The sequence below is a fragment of the Chiloscyllium plagiosum genome, unplaced genomic scaffold, assembly GCF_037043375.1.
Source record: "Chiloscyllium plagiosum isolate Xiang-an unplaced genomic scaffold, Cpla_swu_hap1 HiC_scaffold_22, whole genome shotgun sequence".
Taxonomy (NCBI): domain Eukaryota; kingdom Metazoa; phylum Chordata; class Chondrichthyes; order Orectolobiformes; family Hemiscylliidae; genus Chiloscyllium; species Chiloscyllium plagiosum.
This window is the reverse complement of record NW_028270160.1, coordinates 43,400,835-43,423,108: the sequence shown is the minus strand read 5'-3', so window position 1 is coordinate 43,423,108 and position 22,274 is coordinate 43,400,835. Positions and strand designations below refer to the sequence as shown.

Below are 22,274 nucleotides of genomic sequence, written 5' to 3'. Positions count from 1 at the left end.
CATTTGGTATTTGTGACAGAATCTTTCACTCACATCAGCCAATTTCTTCAGCCAACAGCAGAAATGTACCCTATGATGCTCCTCCTTCCATAAAGGTTTGGATCTGCTGCCTATCCATCATCTTACACAGATAGAAGGTTGCCAGTGACACCCCATGATATATTTAAAGCTGCAGCAAGCATTTATGCAAGTCATTGAGAAGATACATACATGCCAAGGTGCTTCATACAACTGTCATGAGGCACAAATGGATACCAAAGCAAAGCAAATAGTAGATTGGGTGACTAAAAGCATAACCAAAATGGTAGATTTCAACACTGGATATTAATGGAGGAGAGTGGACAGGCAGAGAGGTTGAGAAGAGAATTTCAAAGCATATGTGCCTGGATAGCTGAAGGTGACATGATGGGAATAGAAACATAAAAAATGCCACCGAAATAGGACTGTATTCTGCATGAAATTTGTAGGGCAGGGAGCAAGACCAATAAAAAATTTAAGTACATGAAGGTCAAAATTCTGGACAGGAAGGCTGATGATTGACTCTCTTGCCCAAATAAGTATGGTCTGACTGCATATAGGGGTCTGAAAGGGTTAATACTGAGGAGTGTGGTAAACACCACTCACCGTGATGATGTCAAATGGACAGAACAGCTTAGGATCTTGAAGGAGAGAGACCTAATATCTGGTCCCCCTCAAAATCTGTGTAACAAATCTGTTTATCATATCTATGTAACCTGCAACTAGCTGCTAACACACAATAAATTTTATCTTCTAGTTGAACCAGTAAGGAGGTTTTCTATTACCACATTAGATGTCTTCACTTGAAGAGGATGGTAGCAGCAACCCTTATTCAAGCAGCAGCTCATTTGGCATGCTCATACAATATTTTCCAACATCTGCACTGACCAGATGTCCTGTGGTGATTTCCTTTAATCATGTATTTGATGTTCCTAATATATATTCACATTTAAAATCACAATCAATCAGAATGGACTTTATTGCCAGTGGCAATTCTGTCAGAATAGTTAGGTATACATCACCTAGATATTTAGTCAATCTATGCCTTTACCTGAAGGCTGAACAAATAGAGGTATATAAAACAGAATGCTGTGTGCACCATCATTAACACTGCCTATTTCTACATCTGTAACATCCCTTGACTCTACCCGACCATTGCTCATCTGCTGCCAAACCACCATTCATTCCTTCAATACCTCAGGACCACTGACTATTCCAATGCACTCCTGGCTGGTCAACCTCATTGTAAGCTTGAGATTGTCCAAAGGGATTGCTGTCCATACCTTATGTCACACTCCCATTCATCTGTCACTTCTGTACCTGTTGACATGCACAGGCTCACAATCAAGTAACATCTTGATTTTAGAATTCTTATCCTTGCCCCACTCTACCTCTGTAACACTCTTCATTATATGCACTCATTCACCTGAGCTTCAAGATCATTTTCAGTTTTAATTGCTGTACTATAGATGGCCACAAGCTCTGAAATACATTCCCTATTCCTCTCTGCTGCATGTATCATGATGTCACTCATTACTGGCTTGTCATTAGGGTAGTTTACTTCCACTATTCATTTTCTTTAACTGGGCCTAAGGGTCTATATGGTTACAATGGGAGAGAAAAATCACAAGTGAGTCTTAGTGAGAAGAGGTTTATGTCTTAAACTAGATGTAGTTCATTGCATGATAGTGAACAGGTACAAGTCACATCAGTAAGTCAAACATCGTAACTAAGAATATTGGGAGAGATGTGGATATGTGTTGAGTATTTTGAGAAACCAATCACTGCCAGCTTATGGTTGAAGTAGAGTGCTGCCATGAATCCATTTTTCTATCCACTTGACCATTAAAGCAATGCACAGCTTAACTAACCCCGAATATGCCACTGTAATACAAAATCAGATTGTTAATGGAAACTTACAAAATGACAAGGGAACCATATTAAATGAAAGTATCATTACCAGGGCTGATGCACTCCAGCCCCTTTGGTTCCTACGAATTATGACTGTCTTGTACCGCATGCATTCTCTCCATGGAAACCCAAGCACAATTGTAATCATGGAAGAGGGGCAGGCTGCTACATTCCCTTCCATAGGCTACTGGACCCAATCCTTTCTACTCTTTTCATAAATTAATGACACTTTAGACAATCCTTAGTGCAGCAAAAGACAAATACATCAATTGATTATTACTAAACAGTGATAAGAGCTTATCAATCACAAACCAAAATTATATTTCTGGAAGTGATGATGCAGATTATACTTTTAGGGATAATTTCTGCAGTTTTTGACTTGAGAAATGGTCTCACCAACCATGAACCGATCTATACTGTCTCCTGAGTGTGAAACCAGTTAAGAAAGTTTCATATAATTACCAAGACTATCAGTAGACAATTATGACTCATATATCTCCATCAGGATCTTGAGTTAGACTCCTCTTTTACCCACCAAGACCACATGATATTGTCAGACTAAGTGGAGCTTACCGCAGTCTCCAACATTAAACTCTACAAGACCTTGTATTTAACCCTTCCTCCCTCCGTTCCTTCAAAGATTATGTTTTTGACTAAGCTTTTGGTCATCTGACCTAATATCTCAATTTTAGTGCCTCATTATTTAGTAATGCTTCTGAGGAAGTTTGGGTTATTAAATGCAAGGTTTTTCTTTTTCTAGTCTGTGCAAAATGAACCTTGGTATGGTATAAGTTGGAAAGAAAACAACTATATTAGCAAAGGGAACTTGAAGCTGTTGGAATACCATGAAAACTCAACTCAACTATTTCATTGATGTCGCTGAGGGAAGGGACCCTAGAAGAAACTGGATCTGGTCTTTGTGACAATTATATGCCAATGTGCTTGAATTTTAATTATCCTCTGAAAGTGGCCAACCAAACTGTTAAGTGGCATTAAATAAATACCAGTAGTTCACAGGAAAGGCTAATTATTACCTTCTCAGGTCAACTAGTGGGCAATGAACAACTTGATATCAAAACCCTATAAACTTGGTGCTATAGGGTAAAGGTAAAGTAAGTATAGTCCTACTGGACCATTGGACCACTCTCTCATGAGACTGAGATGACTGATGGTGGTTTAACCTGAGGTTCACCATACTTATTTTATGTATTTGCCTCTTTCAGACTGTTTAAATTGCATTATATGGGTATAAAATTGGAAATGGAGGTTTAACTTTATATGTGCACGTCACAATTATAGGAACACTTGATATCCTAATTACTTTGCTGGTCTTCTGGAACATTGGAAACTACTCATATGGCATTAGAAGCTAATGCTAAATAAATTGGCTGAAACAAAAGTTTAATTAAATTACAACAGACTACATTAGCTGTTCATTGGGATTTTTGTTTGCTTTAAACACCTCCCAGTTATTATTTCACTTCGTTGTATCAATTAGGTCTGTCCATAATGCAACAATGGATACGAATTTAATCATAGAATCCCTAAAGTGCTGCAAGAGATCATTCAGTCCATTGAGTCAGAACCGACCCTCTGAAAGGGCATCCACCCAGACTTAGTCCCCCACCCTATCGCCATAACTCTGTATTTTTCCCATGGCTAATCTACCTAATCTGCACATGCCTGGACACAATGGGACAATTTAGCATTGCAAATCCAGCCCAATTTGCACAATGCTGGACTCTATGGACAACTTAGCATAGCCAATCTATCCCAACCTGCAAGTGCTGGATACTATGACAATTTAGCATGGCCAATCCACCCCAACTTGCACATTGCTGAACACTATGGGCAATTTAGCATGACCAATCCACCTAACCTGCACATCTTTGAACTGTGGGAAGAAACTAATGAACCCTGCAGAAATCCATGAAGACACACAGAGAGCATGAAAACTCCACACATTTGCCCAAGGCGGGAATCGGATTTGGGTACCTGGTTCTGTGAGACAACAGTGCTAATCACTGAGCAACTAATCATGAATGGTAGTGTGCTGTGTGGGGTGTGAGCAGAAAAGGTGCGTACTTGATGATTCTAGACTGAGGCCTAGGTCTTTTGTCACTTTATTTGGGCTCATTTCATTTCGAACAAAAGGTACCCTCCATTCCCCCACTCACTAGCCAGGGAGTTGTAGCAGGAAATCATGACTGATCACAGATGCCCAATGAAGTAGTCCCTGTCGAAGTGAGTAATGCAGGCCAGTGGGGATTGGATGGAAGCACTGAGGTCACCATGGCATTGGTAATTGGAAACCAAGACCCATAGCCCCAAATATTCCTTGTGGGATGTTGAAAGACACTCCTCTCCCCTCTGATCAAAATGAAATATTGGAAAAATTAACTTAAGATACATTGCCTGACCATTTATGTTCCAGGAACCTGTCTGTTATTAGTCTTCCATGGTAGCTTTTGGTACTAGATGTTACAGCCAGGATTCGAAGTTATGGTTGCTTCAGGGCATGATTCACTTTGAATACTGACATTTGAGTATCAATGAATTCTCCTCTTAACTACAGCAGATACTTGGGGAGAATGAGTTGAGTAAGAAATGACTGCCATTTTAACCCTGGGCTGAACTATTTATAGGCAGGTAGGGCTAAAATAAGACTTTGGGCTTTGAATTTAGAACAGTGGCATTTGCAAAATTTATTAGACATAAAGGTATCTTGACTTGAATAAGTTATGAATTATGCTTTCCCTAAAAACTGGGGCTGGTGATTTAGTGTCCTATAACATCCAACTGTCAAATTCTGCATACTTTTATAGTGCAGTGTTAAACATGATTTGTTGGCCCAGTAATACCATTCACATGCGAATGGATAATAAATATTTATATATTTTTGAAATATATTTTCGAACTTTTTATGATTAACTGGCATTTTGTCACCACAAAATGACTCAAATGGTTTTGCCTAATGAATTATAGAGAAAGTTGCGTTTTTTTAATCAGCCTAATTTATGTCCATTGAGCGAAATTAATTAATAGGAGGAAGTTGCAATCCATCCCACTGATGCAATTGGATTGTCCACTTCTTGTGCACAGATCCCAAAGCCCCCATCATCCTGACAGCAACTTGCCCGTATTCCCTCTCCAAAGTCAGCGCACTGCAATGTTGGACATAGGGAAAAACAAGCATCTGATAGCCATCAGATAACAGAGGTTATAGTTAACCGTAATCCACTAAACCCAGACTGATGGTGCTTTTAAAAATTAATAGGTTTTTGAATTATGAGGAGAGCCTATTAATAAGTAAACTGACTTTCCTAAGTAAATTAAATCTATTTATTATGATTCATGTCTATAATATGTTTTAGAACACTACAATTACACCCTTCATAGAGATAGAGTTTAGTGTGATAGAATGGCTAATGCTTGCATGGAAGTTTAGAACCCTTGGAGCAGGATTACCAGGAGCACTATTACTGGCAAATACTATCTTCTCACCTTGATCCTTTTCAGAACAATGGGTCAGTATCCCAAATCATTAGTTTGTGTGCTTGGCTGTTTCCAAGATGAAATAATTATCAGAGAGGGTGGGTGGGATGCTACATTCTGTAAAAGGAAGGATATCTAATTAAAGGGACCAGAGTACAGTTTGCCAATACTTGGATCTTTGAGGTTTCAGCATATACGAAATGGAGAGGAGTCTCCAACCAAGTGTGCAAGTGGCTGAGGAAGTGAGTAGAGTGGTATTTCCCTTCTCGCCAAGAGGATGTGAGTTCTGTGCGGGGCTGCAATAATGCAGTAGCACTTTCAGTTATCAGCCCCCATACACTTTGACATGTCTGCCATTCTCATGGACAGTGCAAGATGCCACTCATTTCCCTCACATTCCCACTTAGGCAGGGAATACTCATTCTCAGTCTATTGTGCTCGAGTACTAATGCCTCAGTCACATTCCACAAATAATATTCTCTCTTATTCACCACACAAGTCATTCCAAATGCTCGCAACATTTTGCCAATTGACTGAGAGATGGGCACTCTAGGTTTGGGGGTCAGCTCCTCTGGGCACCTTGTTGACTGGAACAAGGAGCACTTGTTCCAGGAGGCTGTGGGGGCCTCCTGGGGCACTGGTGCTCGGATATGAAACAAGATCTGATCTTGCACCTGTAAGTCCTGTGTGGGGGGGTCTCACCTAGTTTGAGATGCACCTCAAAGTCAAGCAGACCCCACTGCCTCATCAAAGGGCATAGGGCTGAGAAGAAGGAAGCTAGTGCTAAGCAGCTTGTGGTAACGCAGCTTCTTTTCTTAACACTCAGCAGAGCTGCTCCCATGCAGTGCTGAAGTCTGGCAGCAGGGACGTATAACTGAAGGTGTGTGAAGTACCTGCCAATAAGATGCCAATTGTCTGTGAAGCAATGATAGCATGCCCCATGAGAAGAAATGCTTTGAACTGCAATCTTCTGATGGCCATATGGTTGCAGCTCTTTAGTGTAATTGATCAGAGCCTTACCAGCCTGCCAATTTCACTGATAAAAGCTCTTCCTGCTGTGCACTAACCTCAGTAGTCTTGATGAGGTTACTGACAGCGCAAGAAATAATGTACCCTGGCTGGGGAATCCAGGATACAGAGTTTAAACAAGTCTTGGTTAAGCAGGCAACTATCTTAACTATTTCCTCACTATTTATCCAAAGGTGCAGTTGATTTACTTTCAAACCCAGTTCAGGAAAAACTAGAATAGGAGAGGATGAAGTTGAGGTCTCCAACCTGACATCAAATTCCTGGGTTTCTCACTGCACAGGTATTGGAGGCTGCCTACACAGGACTGAGGACCATCTGCCCACATTGATTCTAATGTCAATGTCATCCATTAATATAAACAATTGAACTTCTAGTTGACCAGCATCATTTGGCATCTTCAATAGAGGGACAATTACTGAAACAGACGGGTTTTCAGTAGTTCAAGGTATAATGTACTGATAAGGAATGACAAGTTGGTCTGCCTCAGTAGTCCGTTCTAAAGGAGGCAGATCGGTTACAGGAGCTTACATTCTTCTACTTGCAATTGAGATAATTCCAATACCCATCCTGGCAGATTGCCTCTTCATGTACAACAAAGGATAGGGCACCAATGTTGGGTGCAGGTAGACACCCAGATGTTTCACTTTGCAAATAGTTAGCACTTTGAGGAATCCAACTATACTGACTTAAAACGTTTGTTTTGTGTCTAATCCACCTCCTGTGAGTAACTCCATTTAAAAATGCTTTTTAAAAATTTTAAAAATTCACAATCATTTATTGGCTATGTGATGGTATAGTATTCAGTTTCTTTCATTTAAAAACAAACTTGACAACTATTCATTTCTGTGACCCAGGGCCAAAAGTAAAAAGCTTTGTCCAAGAGTCACCACAAATAGTGTGATTTGCAAAGTTACTTAACTCAATCTGGAGAATTACTGGTTGGATGACTAGGGCTAACTTCTAACACACAATGTTTTAAACTAGCTCCAAAAATAGTGAAAATTCAAATTGCATTTTGAATTAATTGATAATATGTGCTATTTCGGCTCATTTCAGGCTTATCGTGTTGGAAAAGAAAACTATGGAATTCAACAGAAACTACTGCCCCATTTCTTTTAATTAAGGTTAGGATTACCCCTGAACACCCTTTTGGGTCTCAAGGTTTGTTTTTTGCCAACCAAGTTTTGGATTTAGGTCAGTGGGCAATAGTTTTATGTCTTGCCATGTTGTAAATCAATTAAATCTTTCCAAAAAAAACCACGTTACTCATGGTGCCACATAATAGTATTGTTTTCCCAGATTAATCAGAGATTTTGGATTTGTCTGAATATGCATAAGGACTTAAAAGCACTGAGTGGCTATGAATTTGGAATTTAAAATAGCAATACATTTTAGCTTCAAACAGAGAGCAATAAAAAATTTGATTCTGAAAGTGATGGGAGGCCATGGTTGATTGGTCTGCATACTGGCAATTTAAATGTTAGGTACTGCAAGCTATATTTGCCCAGCTGTGTTTTTGGCACCAAATGAGGCACTTTTCCTTTGTCATCTACAAACCAATTTTCTCTTCAATTTTGCATAAAAAGAACTGACTGCAATTCTTACCATGTTAAATACTTATTGTTATTGATATAACTGTATGAGTGCACAGTGAGTTTGACGTGCTGTTATGATGTACTCTTGTGCTTAGTGAATTGTGCATCATGTCCTTTTTCATAATGGCCTATGGGAACTAGCAATAAATTCCCAACAAGTTCCCAGAAGACTTGTTGTAATGTTACAGCTGTCCTTGCCTGCACACTCGAGGGCACTTTTTTCAAAATTATTTGCCCGTAAATAGCTGCCAGTAAAGGACTAATGCCAATCCTTAAAAGCCACCTGCCTATTCTTGAGCTTATCTGAGAATACTGCCAAGGGAGACCATGTCCTGACTGTAAATGATAACATATCATGCAGTCTGTTGTAATACTGCAATGTTTCTGAATCTTTGCCTGATGGATATTACAGATGGATTTTCAAGCATACCTTTCTAACTTCTTAATCTCAAGGCTTTGGCAGTATTATTGGTATATATTATTGTTGCATGTATATACTGCTTCAGGTAGATTACAAACTCTGCTTTGCGCTTGACGGTATTGAATACATGTGACTCTCCCATTAAGCAAACAAATCTATCATTTCTTCCACAAATTTCAACATGCTTCATAGGCTTTGGATCATCCCAATTGATGATTTCAAAAGCTGCTGGGAATTTTATTGCTCTGTGCCACGACACACTCCTGGCACCATGACATCTGTTGGAGGCCAAGTCCTTCATAAAGGAACTTTTGAAAAATATTTTGAGATAGAAGCTAGGACTTGAGAGGCAGTGTGTTTATTACAATTTCAGTGTATATATGAAATACGATGCCAAATATTTTGTCTGCTGAACATGGAAAAAGTAAGGTAATCAGTCTCAAATAGCCAGTTACAGCACTCAGCACATGGATACCTATATGTTAGGGTGGTATATGCAATCTTCAGGAAATAGGATCATGACAGGAAATGTATTTTTCAGATGTTAATGCACATCAGAACACAAGTATTGCCCATTATGCTTGGAAGAGTTCTGGCCAGGTTACTGAGCACAAAAGAATTAATAAGAGGAGTAGCCATTCAGTCCCTCTATCCTGCTCCACCTTTCATTTAGATCATGATTGATTTGATTTGACTGAATTCCCAACTCAACATTCCCCATAAGCATGATTTTACTGACAAAAAATCTGTCCAAGTCAGCTTTGAATATATTTAATGAGCCAGCCTCCACTGGTTTCTGGGAAACAGAAATACACAGACTAATAAATCCCTGAAAGAAGGAAATTCTCCTTACCTCAATCTTAATATGGAGACCTGTAATTTTTAAACAGCACCCTTAATTCCAGACAGCCTCACAAGGGGAAACATCCTCTCTGCATTGAACCATTGGACTCCATGATTCAAGACCCCTCAGGATTATATATTATGAATAAAAGTATTACCACAAACACAAAAACATCACTGACATTGAGGCGCTTTGTCAATGTAAAGTTATTACCTGTTTGCAGTACAACATATTTATCAGTACGTTTACCTTGCAGATAAAGTTCCCTGTTTGTAACCACATTAGACATGAACAACACTGACCTATTGGAGAGCAGTATTCAAACTGAGCTTCTCATTTTATCAGCATGGTGCTGCTTAACTAGCTCAATATTTATCACAATATTTATCAATATAATCTCATTTGGATTCATCTGTATGAAAATTAGGAACACATTTAAGCTTTATTATATCCATTTTTAATTCCTTCAACAAAACCAGTCTTTTGTATAATTTGACCTCTGAGAAGCTAATATTTCTTGACACTTATAAAACCTAGGGTACATGCACCTCATAAAGAAGTATTCTATCCATGTTAATGGACAAGGAGATTTTGATCAATTTTTTTTGTCAAAGAATCCTCCTGCAATATCACCTTAGACTTTACAACTCTCCATTTTGTTTTAGTAAGTGGAGATGTTTATGGTGCCTTGATTAAATCCTAAACTTGGTTTTACATCCGAAATTACATGTATTTTTAAAAATAATTATTCTACTTCTCCAAAATTGTTTTTTTTTCCTCTTAAGAGGCAGAAGTTATGAACGCTTATTGATGTTAATAGGGAAACCTTTGTGAAAGCATACTTATTATCTGGGAAGGGGACTGTTTGAATATAATATTTATTTACAATGGTATTATGTGAGCTGATTACTATTTCCAACATGTTAGATAATTGAGTTAACATTTACAACCTGAGAGGAACGCATGTAATGCTTCATATGTTAGACAAAATGTTTTCAATTGTTTTGACGTTCTGTTGGTCATGGACCAGAGCAGACCCCCTCAAACTATTTCCAGAAGGTAGTCTAAACCCTAAAGTTAAAAGCAGATGTGAAATGAGTATTCCAGGTGTGATGCAGCTGGTCAATTCACTCGAGTTTACGCAAAACAGAGTTTATTTAAACACTACAGTTGAAACACAAACAAAAGAAAACGGAATTGAAAATAACATAACTATTTGAAAACTCAACCGGCTTGATAACACAACTTAACTAAGGAGCTATTCAATTCCCACATCGTCCCATAAACACACCTCTTGGCAAACGGCCATTTCAAACACAGGTTCTTACAGGCAGGAGAGATTTCAAAGAGAGAAGTCAGGCAAGGATCATCTGCTGAAGCATGCATGACTGCCTGCTAAAACTAAACCAAACTAGAAAAAACCTGAACTAAGAAAACTGACCAGTCCCCTGTCATTGTTAAAGAAGACAACTTGATACCTCTGCCTTTATGACCTCTCTTGAAAAACAAACAATGACAAAAGAACCTTGTTAAAGGGATAGTATTGTCACATGTTAAAACTTTGATTATATTATTAGCTATGCAACCATTTAACATTGTGAAAACAATGAATATTAGAATCAGGTATAAAATGGGTTGTTGATTCATTAACATCCATTTGAGAAAATTGTCACCATCAAATGCATTATGTCTTCTTTCACTATGGGTGACAAACCATGTCATTGTACACACTGATGTTTCCTTTAGATATTATGTTTACATATATGTAGATGCAGACAGTTGCGTAACACTTAAAGATGTTAATCTGCATTAATCTTTGTGTATTTTACTTAATTAAATGTTGAGACACTAGTTCATTTTATGTTCCTATTTTCCAAAGCCCTTCATACTATTTTTCTGTTTTACAATAATGTGAATAAAGTTTGGTCAATAATTTCCCTCCATTAGAAGGCACTTTAAAAAGTATTTGGTTGGTTGCAAATTTTTTCCAAATGTATGTTTTTCTTCCTTTTTCTTTACAAAAAGTGAGTCGATACGAAAAATATTTGGCGTGCGTGCATTCAGTTTGCTCCATATTGGGTTTCTGCTTTAATGGTATCATGGAAAATATAATAAATGAAATTTGTGAAATGCAGTAATTGTCTGAGCCTTTTATGAAGTAGGATTTGTGAATTTTTCACAACTCCATAGGGTGAGTTGACTCCTTTGGTGGAAGAACTTGATTGGTTGAGCATGTAGACATAAATAAAGAAGATTACAGTACTTCTTCTTGACGCTCTTGAAGGGTCAGGAATCCCTGTCATTTTGCATAACTTCATAGAATCCCTACATTGTGGAAGTAGGCCATCGAGCCATCAAGTCCATACTGACCCTCTGAAGTGCATCCCACCTGGATCCACTCCCCTACTCTATCCCTGTAACTCTGCATTTCTTATGGATACTCCACCTACCATGCACATCCCTGGACACTATGGGCAACTTAGCATGGCCAATTCATCTAACCTGCACATCTTTGGACTATGAGAAAAAATTGGAACATGCAATGAAACCCATGTAGACACAGGGAGAATGTACAAACTCTGCACAGACAGTTGTCTGAGGGTGGAATCAAACTGAGGTCTCTGGCGCTGTGAGACGGCAGTGCTAACCACAGTGACCAGGCTAACCGAGTATCATGGAGTGTTACCTACATTGAAAGAATCACAATCATCATATTTCACGGAGAGTAATCCACCTTTTCAATGTAAATTAGCTACATGATCATTCTTTTTCTTTGCCACAGTTACAACTTTCATTTAAAACATTCTTAAGAATAATTCCTGAGCAAGTTTGTAAATCTAAAAAGAAAATTGGACCTACCTGGAACTATGTATGATAACATCTATGTATGTGACTGAGAGGAGGAATTATATCAATGCGACATAATATATTAACCTGGATTTTCTGATGGCCAGATAGCTGTTTTCCCAGTACAGATGGGAGTTGTGTTGGTGTATGGGAACCGTATGGAATACCATCATAGCAAATGCTGTAGAAATTGCCTGGGAAAGTGAAAATTCCATTGGGCAAATTTTTTCACACCTAACAGTCTCCTTATAAACTAGTGACTTAGGATAGTTCTGATAAAATTAAGTCAATAGATACTCTGAAAATGTTTAGACTATTATTCACGTAGTCTAACTCCTAACTAACTATTCAACTGACTCCATACCTACCTCATACACCTCCCACAGACCATCTACAACCCCAGGACCTTGACCTGATATCTCCAGGATACGGGAACCCCCATCACCTGATCCAGATTCGACCATCCTTCACTCAAAGTGGGCCCGACCCCCATTCACTCAGTTTAGACCCAATCCCCAGGACCTGACCCATCTTTACTCTCTATGAAAAGAGGCAGAGTAACACTATTAATAAACAATGAGATCATTAGAGAGAAATGACCTACGTTCAGAAGGTCAAAATGTTCTTTAGGGAAGGAAATCTGTGATCTTTACCTGGTCTGAACCAAATGTGATTCCAGACCTATGTGTCCTGGGTAATTAGTGATAAGGACTAAATGTTGACTTAGTCAGCAATGCCTTCATGTCATGAACAAATAAAATAATATAGAATCTGTTTGGGTAGGGATAACAAAAAACTCAGGAAATAAATAATTGGTGGACATTACTTGTCGGCCATTTGACAGTAACCACACTATAGGACAGAATAGATGTCAAGAAATACTGGGCAATTGTAGGAAAGGTGCCTCAGACGTCATGTGAGATTATAATCTTCATTTAGATGGGATAAATCAAATAAGCAAAAGTAGCCTGAGGGTTGAATTTGTGGAGTGTTTGAGAGAGTTCAGGAGAACAATACATTTTAGAACCAATGATGGAACAGGCTATTTTAGAGCTGGTAATGCGTAATGAGGTAGGGATATTTAATAACTTCATAGTTAAGGATCCTTGAGGTAAGTGTGATTGTATCATGTTACAATTTTACATTCTGTTTGAGGGTGAGGAATGTGTCAGAAAATTGAAATTTAAAATTCAAAAAAGGCAATTATAAGGTATGAAGACAGGACCAGGTACAGTGAAATGGAAAAATCGTGTAAAGGTGTAGCAGTAGCAAACATTTTATGCATATATTTCATTATTCTCTTTCTCAATAGAATATATCCTTGAAAGACTCAATGAGGAGGATGCACCATCATGGACGGATAACTAAGGAAGTTGATGATATAAGAAAGAAGGTGTACAATGCTGCAAAGGTCAATAGTCGGATAAGAATAATTTTAGAAACCAGCAAAGGTTTGACTAAGAAAGAATAATGAGGGAGAAATTGGAGTATGATAAAAATCTAGCAAGACATTTAAACATTTAAACATTTTTATTGTTTGGTTTTATAAGTGTATTAAAAAAAAGCTAAATTGGGCATTCTACCCTCAGGGAGTATTAATAATGAGAAATAATGAAATGTTAGAGTCTCTGAAGAAGTATTTTGTATCTATCTTCATAGCAGAAGAGGCAAAAATCATTCTAGAAAAGCACAAAAATCAAAAGGTAAAAAGGAGGGAGGAATTTAAAATAATCAGGTTACTCTGAAAGCTCACTAGCCTTGGGGCTGATAGGGCCCCTTGACCAGATGGCCTGCATCTTAGGGTCTTAAAAATTGAGGCTGCAGAGATACTTGATGCAATCTTAAATGTTGGAGCAGTTTGGAAAAATAAAACGTGACACCTCTGTTGGATGGATATACTTAGCAGAAAACCACAGGCTAGTTAACCTCACAGCTGTCATTAGGAAAATGCTGAAATTCATTATTAACAAAGTAAACAGGACATTTAGATAAGTATAAAACAATCAGGTTGAGACCCCTTGGTTTTGTGAAAGTGAAATCATGTTTGACAAATTTGTAAGAATTCTTTAAGGATGTACCAAAAAGGATGTATAAATGGGAACTAATAAATATAGTGTAAAAAGCATTTTGAAAAGCATTGGAGAAAGTACCATGTAAAGATTACTACAAAAGGTAAAAGCTCATGCTCTTGGAGGTGATATATTGGCATGGCTAGTGGACTGGTTAACAAAGTCAGCATTAATGGGTCATTTCCCGGTTGCCATACTGTGACTAGAAGAGTGCCAGAGGGATCAGTGTTGAGGCCTCAACTATTTACGATCTATATTAAGGGGTTAGTTGAATAGACCAATTATAATGTAGGCATTCTTTGCTGCTGATACAGCAGTAGACCGGAAAGCAAGTTTTGAGAAGTTTACAAAGAGTTGACAAAGGGACATTGAGAGGCTAAGTGAGTGGGCAAATGTTTGGCAGATGGAGTGTTTTATGGGCAAGGCAAAGATGCGGTGATCTTCGAAGTGGGCTTGAGGTGAGTGAGCAGTAACGATAGAAAGTGAAGTGGCCATGGGTACACCCAGGTCTGATGTAAGGGATGTATGTCTAACCCTGCACATAAGCAGCCTGGCAGCAGCATTGCAATGAAAGGTGCTGTCATCATCGGGATTGTGGTGCTGGAAAAGCACAGTAGGTCAGGCAGCATCCACGAAGCAGGAGAATTGACGCTTCGGGCATAAGCCCTTCATCAGGAATTTGCTGGCATGCTTCAAAGTACAGTATTGATGTGCAGTGTTTTAATGGGATTGGAGATGTGCCATGTGAGGCAGGTGTGTGTCCAATGCAAACCTCCATGGATAGGAACTACATATGGTCACTGCCCATGGAGTGTAGCCTGAAATGTTGAGAATTGTTGACCAAGCTAGAGGCACGGAGGAGCAAGCAGCGAGATGGAGGTGCCCGGTACCTGCTCTGACATACCAGTCAGGAATTATCGCTGTCTAGTTACTCTGCACAAGAGGGAGAATAGGATACTGTCTATACGTTAGGTGTGATGAGATACTATTGAGATGTAAATGCATGTAACTAGGTGTCTCAACTTTCCAGTGAGATAGTCACCTCATCATTTAAACCTTGTGTGAAAAATCAGACTTTTTCTTGACATCTCAAATCTAATTTTTCTGAACTTGCCACATTTTCCCAATAGTTTTGCCATTGCCCACATCATTCAGGTGCTGGGGAAAATTCAACTCATTATTTTCTTACATCTGTTCTATGGATGTATTATGACATTAATCCAGGAGTACCCAGTACTTCCCATAAAAATATACTGTCATCATGAAGGTTTAGAACTTGGAAATTTTCACATGAGGGGCATTCATGCTTAAGACAACATTCTGTTGTTACAAAAACAGAAATTGATGGAAAAACTTGGCAGGTCTGACAGCAAGTGTGGAGAGAAAGCAGAATTAATGTTTTCAGTTCAGTGACCCTCCTTCAGAGCAGAACCATTTTGTTGTTGCCTGAGCACATTAGGCTAAATTTCCCTAAAATTAGGTTGTATTAATTTCAAGGAGGAGGCGCGGTTAAATTTACTATGGGTTTCCCTCTGGCCCTTGTGACTTTTTTGCACAATTTTACATTGTTCACCTTATTAAGTATGCCCCACTCCTCCACAACACTGCCTTGCACTCATCAACTCATCAGTGGCAAAATGTTCCCTGGTGTCAGGACTGTCTTGCATTCACACCAGACTGCAGGCCTGGTGTGAAATGGCCACCTGAGTCAGCGCTGTCTGTGGCTTGCATGAGCAAGCTGCAGTGTCTCAAGAAGTTAATGATCTTCGGATTACTGCAAAAAAGATTGCCACCATCTTCTGTCTATTGCCTCACAGTCACTCAAACTCTGTCATTGTACCTACTTCCTAACAAGGCTTAAGGTCTAACCTTCTCAATATTAATTCAGCACCTTCCCTCAATGTCTAAGATCCCAAACTACTCATCCTTCCTGCTCTGTGTTTCCTACTCACTCACTTTGGTAGCTCACCACCTTTCCTGACTGATGATGGGTATATGAATTGGAAGGGTTTAGAGGGATATGGGCCAGGCGCTGGCAGGTGGGACTAGATTGGGTTGGGATATCTGGTCGGCATGGACGGGTTGGACCGAAGGGTCTGTTTCCATGCTGTACATCTCTATGATTCTATGACTCTATGATGATAGTCCCCTCAGACTGCTTCTGACTGCCAATCATGACAGGTTGCCTGGCTATTTAGCTGTTCTAAAAGTACAGGCAAGGCAGAGATGCCATGTACATCCACACAGTAAGTGCGAAGTGTGTGAATGTGAGGAGCCCTGATTCACTGGTGGGTGCCTGTTCATGCAAATTGGCCTTACAGTTGAGTTGAAATGAACAGTGTTGGTTAGCTGCAAAATGCAGCATTGAAGTACCAAGCTGTACTTGGTCTCAAATGTGGCATGATGAGGGGGGTGAGGCTGGTGCTTTGTGTATGCCAACCTCTGTGGACAGGGGATACAAGAATTCATTCCCTGTGGAATGTGTTGGGAGATACTGGTCAAAGTAGGGATCCAGAAAAGACACCTGCTCAGACGCTCATGTGAGGAATTGTCAAGTTTCTCTCCACTGCCTGGGAAAATAGCAAACTGCAAATGAATGAGCATCCGTGCAGTGAGGTTCCCATCTAACCCTGGGTAGCACATCAGCCTTTTATTTCTCAGTATTGAGAATCTCATTTTTCGGATCTCACGATACTCTCCAACCAACACGCCACTGCCCATTTCCTCTCATTTACTTCCCATGTACTCTGACGAGTTTCAAAACACTAAGCCCCACATCATGGGATGACAAGACAATTGGCAGAGAATGATAAATCCTGCAGCTTGAACGTCTCTGGGGAGTTGCAACATTTTATACTATGCTTCATTTTTCTAAGTATTGCATTGCATCATGCACCCCCACACCTGAAATCAATCTCAGCACATCAAAAGTTTTGAAAGAGTGGGCAGAGGTTGCAAAATAAAAGCTAGAGAAAGTACAATCATTTTCTTTCATACATCTTCTAGTCTGCACAGTCAAGAAATCGCTCCCAATTTTGTGTAGTGTGCAGAGCAGAGAAAATGAATGAGCAAAATATATCCTGCTATTTCTCTTTACATCCAAGATGGCAGCAGACACCAGCTTGTTTTGATGACTAGAGCTGGCTTTTTGATATGTGTGAGAATCAGTTATGGATATATTTATGCATCTGCTGTCACAGACAGTGACTCCAGGTTTTAGACGTTCTGGTAGTCATTACATATTAATGGCAACATTCAACTGAGAATTTGGCTGGAATAGGTGTTTTAAGTTGCAGCTGAGCATATAATTAGGTGCTCTTTCTATTTTGTTCCCAAAAAATCACATTAGCATTCAGTAAGAGTAGAAATTACCATTGATGATAATAGCACTCTAATGGCTCATGTGGTTATATAATATTTCTCTGTCTGTTATTTTGACAGAATTGTTGAACAGTTCAAAATAAATGGGCATTATGCACAATAGTGAATTCCACATTGTAGAAAATTTGAGTTTAAGAATATATTGCTGGGTGGACACCACGGGAGACCTGTGTGTCAGAAAAGTTCTCATCCACAAAATACTGTGAAATTGAGCAGAAATCTATTGATGTGACTATTATTTCAAATCTGAACAAATTCAACTCTGCTGAACAAGTGACTTTGAAGCAGCTATGAATCTATGAGGTTAATTAATCTTAGCTATTTCTGTAGCTGATTAATGCTATAAATTCTATAGTTCTACCATGTGTTTTGATGCTTTGATAATTAATGATTTGGAGATGCCGGTGTTGGACTGGGGTGTACAAACTTAAAAATCACACAACACCAGGTTATAGTCCAACAGGTTTAATTGGAAGCACACTAGCTTTCGGAGCGACGCTCCTTCATCAGGTGATTGTCAATCACCCGATGAAGGAGCGTCGCTCCGAAAGCTAGTGTGCTTCCAAATAAACCTGTTGGACTATAAACTGGTGTTGTGTGATTTTTAACTTTGATAATTAATGCTTCTCATCCTTGGTCCCATTTCAGAGAATCTTCTCTAAGTCCTCTCAATGGCCTTGATATCTTTCTTAAAGTTAGGCAGCCAGAACTGTCTCACTCCACTCTTTTCTGTTTTCTGTAGGTTTACTATTTCTTCCATGCCTCAATTTATACGCCAAGGGTCATGTGGTTTTAACTTGAAGCCTTTGACCTTCAAATTTAACAATGTGCCTTTGTCACCTGTATCACTCATGTTTATTCAGGGCAGGTACCCATGGTAGGAGATTCAGTAAAGTTTAGATCAGAACATTGCTGGAAAAGCACAGCAGTGTCAGGCAGCATCCGAGGAGCAGGAAAATCGCCGTTTCGGGCAAAAGCCCTTCATCAGGAATAGAGGCAGGAAGCCTCCAGAGTGGAGAGATAAATGGGGGGGATGGGGCTGGGGAGAAGGTAGCAAAGAGTACAATAGGTGAATGGGGGATGGGGATGGAGGTGATAGATCAGAGGGGGGGATGGAGTGGATAGGTGAGAAGGGAGATTGGCAGGTAGGACAGGTCATGAGGACAGTGCTGAGCTGGAGTGAGTCTCTCTCTCACTGCAATCCCCAGGTCATCTCCTCTGCCCTGAAGCTCTTCAACCAGGTACTGAATTCCAGCTCAGCACTGTCCTCATGACCTGTCCTACCTGCCAATCTCCCTTCTCACCTAGCCGCTCCACCCTCCTCTCTGACCTATCACCTCCATCCCCACCCCCATTCACCTATTGTACTCTTTGCTACCTTCTCCCCAGCCCCAACCACCGCCCCCCCCCCATTTATCTCTCCACTCTGAAGGCTTCCTGCCTCTATTCCTGATGAAGGCCTTTTGCCCGAAATGTTGATTTCCTGCTCCTCGGTTGCTGCCTGACCTGCTGTGCTTTTCCAGCACCACTCTGATCTAAACTCTGGTTTCCAGCATCTGCAGTCCTCACTTTTGCCCGATTCAGTAAAGTTGTCCATGCTTTGGACACTTTGACCAGTTTATATATTAAATATAGTTTATCCAAGCATTCTTTTCAGTGAGGAGAACAAAGGGTCACAATTCAGTTTGCAGTTCAACTTGATTTTGTTAACAAAATATTCCCTATTAAAAACAACATGTGAGCATTTCCCAAATTCCCACAATATGTACTCTCTGTCTAGCTCCATCCATCTGAGAAAGGATATTATCCGCAGTGATCCACATGTTTGAGGTGGACCGTTAGAATCTCCTTTCTCTCTGGTGTAGGGCTGCCCCTCTGCTATGAATATATGGGTCTGGCAGATCAGGGCAAATCGTCTACTGAGTTTTCTTGGGCTGCCACATGGTCTTCTTCCATGAGTCCTACTGTGAATCCTGACTGAGGGGTGGTATTCAGGTGTGTGTTTTGATCTTTCTTGCTCTGGACCTCACCTTTGGCCAATGGGGACCTTTCCTTGTTGCCATACTGGGGAGATGTAAAGAGCACAGCCTCAGGCACTGGCTGGAAGTCAAGGTGCCAGAAAGTCTGATTGATGCTTCTGCTATACAGAAGCCTTGGGCTGGTTATAGCTGTTTCCCTGAAGCTTTGTGACCTTTTTGACCTGAGTTTCCACTGTTCCATGTAGCTGATAGCTGCTGTTTAATGTAGCTTGGCCAATTTTCTATCAGGCCTGATTTCTCTGGCTATGGGTCGATTTAGAATGTCCAGTTTTGGGCCCATGGCTTCTTGACCATGTTAAGCCTTTTGCACCATGTTGAAATGCGATTAGTTATTTACCTGAGGAGCAGTGAGTACTGCAGTGCCACTTTAGTACAAAATGCTTGAGCAGTAAGGAGAAAAATTGCGACAGATTTTGTTCATTAAAAGAGCTGTGCACCCCTTCTACCACTCCTTAATGGATCAGGAACAGTTGATTGTAACTGCTTGACATCTCCACTGTGACCTCCTTCTGCAGATGTTCAAAGACAGACTTTAGGCCATTTCAATCAGCCGTTCATTGAATTCAGATGGATGCTTGTTTCCAGTTAAATATATCATCATCCAACACTGAGGGGTGCCAGAGGATCCATACCTTTTAACAATAAGATATTGAATAAGTTAAAATGCTGTTCCAGTATACGTGGACTCCATCTGTCACTAGCTACAAGGTTTCCACTTTCACAAACCATGATGTTCTCACTACCTGGGCTTACTACAATTTATTTTTAAAAAGACTAAATCATAGAATTCCTAAAGTGTGGAAAGAGGCCATTTGGCCCATTGGCTCTGCATCAACCCTCTGAACAGCATCCCACTCAGGCCCAGTCACAGGCCTCACTCTATCCCTGTAAACCCACTTTTCCCATGGCTAATCCACCTGGCCTGTACATCCTTGGAGTCTATGTACAATTTAGCATTTGCAATTCACCTAACATGCACATCTTTGTACTGTGAGAAAACACCAGAGCACCTGCAGAAGCAGTGAGAACACACAAATTCCACACAGACAGTTATTCCAGGCTGAAAATTGAACCCAGTTCCCTGGCTTTGTGAGGCAATGGTGCTTTGCACTTGCCTCCCCAGTCCCTGATTTTATTCTATTGCAAGTTGAATGTGCATCTTTTGAAGTAGATAGTTTGATGATCAGTGGTAAAACTGCCACTTTGGACTGTTTCAGTCTAACAGACTGTGCTTAAAATCGTCCCTCAAAAGTAAACTGTGAAACAAGGTTAATTTAGGAGAGTGTTAAATGAGTTCTGTTTCTGTCTTATATTTTTTCTCAGTGATGTAGGAACTGCATGGTTAGTGACACTAACACGAAGCAAACAAGCAAGACTCAATAAACAGTGTTGTCTGGCTTTAAGCGCTTGATAAATTTATCATCCACCATTTATAGTGGGTAAATTCTGTTTGCATGAACATGTCCATTAAAGGTAGTAAGGACAGAATTTAAACTCTTCAAGACTGTTCTTCTTTGCATAATGTATAATTTACTGCATTATTACTCCTCCCAAATGTTTGAACTCTTATTACACTGCATTAAATGTCAATTGCCATCTACGTGCCCACTCACAGGACAGAATTGGATTCATGGTGTGCCATCCCGAATGGTGAAACCTATGGTCTTGTTGAACTTTAGAGAGTCAAATCCCTTCTCATTCACACAACAGATGACTCTGATGCCACCATGATTAGTCAATTATCCCAGTGCTCTAGGGAATTGAGCAATGACTACAAAATCCATTGCCCAGGGTGCTGAGCTGTGGTAGTTCTGTGATGAAAACGATGAGTGCATTTCGAACTAGTGTATATTCAGTTATCCAAAAACGGGGTATTGGTGAATGAGGCAGAATCAAAACCAAGCGAGGTGTTGCCTGTGCAGCCATCAATATCTTCTAAACGTGAAAGTTTATGCAGGGTTTACACGATTCATATATTCAAGGTGTAATGATAAGAATGCATGATAGCCTGAAAGACTGTCCTTACCATAAGTGTGAGTGGGCTGATGGGGGACTGGGGTGGGGATAGACCTGTTGACGTGTGCATGTCACCTCTCCCCTGGAACCTTCCTGCATTCTGGTCCTCCTTCATACATTGACCCACTCCATGCCATCGTTAGAGGTTCCATTAGGTCATGCCATGCCTATCCCAACCTCAGGGTAGACATTGCCTCAGACTTCCCCTGCTATTATGGACAAGCCCTGCCAGCCAGCACCCTCTGACTGACCCACTGGACTGGACAACTAATGGACAGTGCTGACTCTCCATCGTTTAGGTCTCTCATTTGTCTTCATGGCCTGGACTCAAATTCCCCAGTCACACTCAAGGCATGAGGACATTTCCATATTATATTTCCATGTCCCTGGCACCCCTGAGTTGGTCCTGAGCCTCCATGCAAACTGCAATTCCCCTACTCCCCTCCCGATGCCACATATTTCAACAAAGCCAACTGATGCATGCCAGCTTTTAATTACTGACGGGATTCCCATGCACTGCTAACTTATCCCTGAAGTTAGGACTAAGCTTCAATAAGTTTTAAAGGTAATGAAAATTCATAGCATACAAATATAATACAGGTAGGAACA

At 40.1% G+C, this 22,274-nt stretch overlaps 1 protein-coding gene and 1 pseudogene across 8 annotated transcripts in view; both read left to right on the top strand.

Annotated features, from left to right (window-relative positions):
- Positions 1-22,274, top strand: part of hs3st1l1 (heparan sulfate (glucosamine) 3-O-sulfotransferase 1-like1) — a 143,820-nt gene that overhangs the window by 29,170 nt on the left and 92,376 nt on the right. For 2 of the 8 annotated variants that reach the window (XM_043712526.2, XM_043712532.2), the window contains exon 3: positions 13,473-13,571. The exons of the other annotated variants lie outside the window; for them this stretch is intronic. The gene's annotated coding sequence lies outside the window, so the exon portion shown is untranslated. The remainder of the gene's footprint in view (positions 1-13,472; positions 13,572-22,274) is intronic. 8 annotated transcript variants of the gene reach the window in all.
- On the top strand, positions 2,270-2,416 carry LOC148145979 (small nucleolar RNA U3; annotated as a pseudogene).